The sequence below is a fragment of the Cyprinodon tularosa genome, unplaced genomic scaffold (assembly GCF_016077235.1).
Source record: "Cyprinodon tularosa strain WSP-4 unplaced genomic scaffold, ASM1607723v1 ctg1247, whole genome shotgun sequence".
Taxonomy (NCBI): domain Eukaryota; kingdom Metazoa; phylum Chordata; class Actinopteri; order Cyprinodontiformes; family Cyprinodontidae; genus Cyprinodon; species Cyprinodon tularosa.
The window spans coordinates 91441-95429 of record NW_024038056.1 but is presented as its reverse complement, the minus strand read 5'-3'; positions in this window follow the sequence as shown (position 1 = coordinate 95429).

Here is a 3989-nt window from a genome sequence, read left to right as displayed (position 1 = left end):
CAGCACAAAGCCAGAGCGGAGCGAACCACGGCGCCCCCCCACCGGACGAAGCCAAAGCAGCACAGCCACGTCCGCCGCCCCTCCCCGCCGCCCGCACCAGGCCCTGACACGCGGCCAGAGCAGCTCCGCCGCCCCGGCCCCCCAACACGCGCCGGCCATAGCCACTCCAAGCCCCCACCCGCCCCGCAGCCCCACCCGCCGTGATCAGCGGGAACAGAGCAGCTCCGCCATGCCTCCAAGAGGGAAAACCCACCCGAATACCCAGCCAGCGCAGCCAGCCCGCCCAGACCGGCCCTCCAACACCACCCCCGCCGGAGCCGCCCGGACCCCCACACACCAGCGGCGCGCCGCCAGCAGGACCCCCACCCAGCAGGCCCGCCCGCCCCCCAAGAAAACAGACATGCAAAACGAATGGGTTTTCTTAGAGTTTAGCCCAAGATGCAGAACACTCACGGAGACACTGGTAAAAGTCCAAAGAGTTTATTTAATGACATAAGCACATGGATAATAACTGGAACAGTTCAGGCAGGGGGCTGGTTCACAGGGGTCTGTACGGGGAACGGGAGATGGCTGGTAGCTGAGTTCATGTGAAGCTAAGCATTTAGCTTCAGGCTTAGCCTGGCAGTCCTGGGTTTGAGCTTCCAGCTCACAGCAGAGAACATCAGGGGAAAACACGAAGGATTTCTCAGGCTGAGCTTCCAGCTCTTAGCAGGGAACAACAGGGGAAAATCCAAGTGGGAACCTCTAGGGAAACTCCACACAAAAGTCTTCAGGCTTCATCCACGTAGGAATCTTCGGGTTGGCTCACCAGGGCAGATTAGCTGGTTAGACTCTCCTAGAGCTTCTGGCTTGAGACTAGTTTCCTGTGATGCTGCTCTCCCAGAGCTGCAGGCCAGAGACAGGTTGCCAGAGGGACTGCTCTTCCAGAGCTTCACAAGGAGACAGGAGGTTAAGCTCATCCAAAGCTTCACGAGGAGACAGGATTCCTGTGAGGCAGAAACAAGGAAGAGTTAGAATCTGATCTCACTCTAGAGATAACCAAGATTCTTCTGTCACAGAGGCTCAGGACGCTAACCAACTAAGATCAACACTGCGGCGTGGAATCAAGGTCAGGCAGGAGCTTATAAAGGAGAGGTCTTCTGATGAGAGGATTAGGAACAGGTGTGCAGGAAGGTTCCAGCTCCAGAAGACCCACGGCGCACTCTGCTGGAGACAGAGGGTAATCTCCAGATCCCCACAGTAACTCAACCCTAAGGGAAAAACACAGAGCAGAAGAGGATCCTCTGCGCCCTCTGGAGGGCAAGCCTGAGGATCCTAACAATATTAAACATTTGTTGTAACAGTAACATCTTACTACTCAAATAACTGTAAGCAAAAGTCTGATTACTTCAGATATGCATATCAACACACATACAAGTGACTTCCTAAAATAATGGATTGTTATGTCGTGCAAAATCTTAAAGAAATATTGCGAGAGGGTAAGATAAGATAGGATAGACTTTAATGATCTCACAGTGGAGAAATTCACTCGTCACATCGACTCCATAGTAAGAGGGTATTTAGGATGAATTTCTAACTGTTCACAGTCTGAATAAAATGATTTTGTATCTCTGAGTTTAAGCCATGTTTGCCATATATGATTTTCTTTTGAAAGGGAAAACCACAACAAAGATCTTAACATGACTGAAGCCTAATTCTGCTAAATACTTCATCATTTAAAATGTTTTTTTACGGACCCTTTAAAAACATCAAACTACAGTGTTCCCCCAAAAAAAACCTTGTTAAAATTATTAGACTATACAAGAAAGATATAAGACATGTATGTCTGTATTAAAACCAACATTTCTCATTTATTTGATCTTTATCAATATAGTACAAAATTAAAACACATGTCAAAGCATTTGAAAAAAGTCAATTAAACCCAGTAATATTTGAATTGATAGAATCAATCAAAAAGACAATAAAGTTCAGATTATTGTATAAACTCGTTCCATGCATTTTTTTTAAATCTGAGTTAACCCAGCAGATAGCATCTCTAAGTTGACATGCAGCATTTACTCTTTCTTCAACAAGGATCCACAGTGGATAATAAGCATTTGTATTCAGGTTGTCCATCAAACCTTTTACACAAGAAGGCTTGTAGAGACGACATAGAGCAAACTTCCCACAAAACCTGGCTCAGTGTCAGCAGCCATCTATCACCACCAACTGGGGGTTTAAGCCAATTAAGCAACACTGAAAAGAAGTACTTATACAGAAGTACTTTCTGTGTCAAAGAAGAGCAAAAGTTAATACCTAAAAAAAGAGAACAATAAATTGTAGGAAGCATGATATCAGGTGATGCATCAGAGATGAAACAATCTCAGACACTCTGGTTTAACAGTCCGGACCACGAGTGTCCCCAGGGCTGCAGTCCCAGAGGTGATGCTGGAAGCTGGTCCTGGTCTCGGGTCCAGAACAGACAGGAACAGACAGAAACAGGCAGGATCCAGATCAGGAAGGAACAGGTGGATCCAGACTTCCAGGCACCCACAGGCTTCCAGGAGGGTTCAGAGTCTGAGTGGGACTAGAAACATGACCAGGTGGTCACGCACAGGAGCAGACAGGATCAGGTGCAGACAGGCAGGCTCAGTGGAAGAGGGTAGCTGAGACAGGACGTAGGAACCGGAACTTGAAGCAGGACTTTAAACTGGTCTCCTCCCTGGAGCCAGGCTTACTGGATAAAAACTGAACCTCCCCCCCAATATTGAGCCAAAAACCCAGAGGACTCCGCGGGGGAGGAACAGTGGACGATCAGGAGACAAGACAAATACAAAAACCCTCTTTCCACTGGCAGCTAGGATCCAGGACATGAACCAAATAAAACTGAACAGAAAGACTGACAGAAAGACAAGCAATGATCTGGCACTGAATGCTCAGGCTGAACTGAATATAAACCAGAGGAAACAGGTGAGAGGAATAAATTATAATTGAGGCAGAAAGGGAAAACGGCAGGTGAAAGGAATTACTAATTAGGGAGGAACAAACAGGCCAGATCATGACAGAAGATTAATGTGGAATCGCCCTTTATTCATTTCCTGAGGCAGAAGCTGCAATCGGAAGTCAACTTCAGCTTCGTGGAAGAAATGAGGTCCAGAATGAATACGCGCCGCATCAGCCTCCTCCTCTGCCTTCGTTCTGGACCCCTTGGGTCCAGAAATGATAACAGATGTCTCACTGTATTCTGAGTCCCAGCATATCCATGTTGAACACATTTAAGGCGGTGAAACGTATATCCGTGCAGGTATCTCTCCAGCTGGTCAACGAGGAAGGCCTCTGCATCTAGAAGATCTAATTGATGTTTTCTTCCATAGAGTCCCATTCTGTGGAGGATTCTTCTCAATGTGTTCATGCTAATACTGATCTCCTCCAGTGTGCAGCAGCATCGGGATCTCTCCTGTCTTAGACCGCCAATAAAGTAAAACTTGATCAACTCCGGTAAACTCGCCATTGTGCTGCTGAGGAGAAGACATGCAGTGAGTGAAAACGTCCCACGATAACCTGGATAAGGATGTCAGGATAGTTCTCATGTTCAATCAAACATTTAATTGGAGCCCCACCTTCATGTGTGACAGACAGTGACTCTGATGCGCTGCGCTTTGGAAGGAATCTGTTCAGCCATCCTCTCTCCACTTCCTTCAAAAACCTACTTAGAGCAAAAACATTTTCATCTTAAATAACTCTCGCGGTTACTACTGAATAAAGTATATAAGTTATAACGTTTATACAATATAATTATCACGTTTATACAATATAACTATCACGTTTATACAATATAATGAGCAAAAATGTATTTTCTCAAGTGACATCCCAGATCCTCATTAGACTCTGTTTATTATCAATGCAGCTAGGTAAACTGAATGCTGATTGGTTGAACAGTACAGGGCGTTTGATTGGCTGCGGTTACCGAGGAAGGACCTCCTCTTAAAGCGTCGTCTAAACAAAGGCGT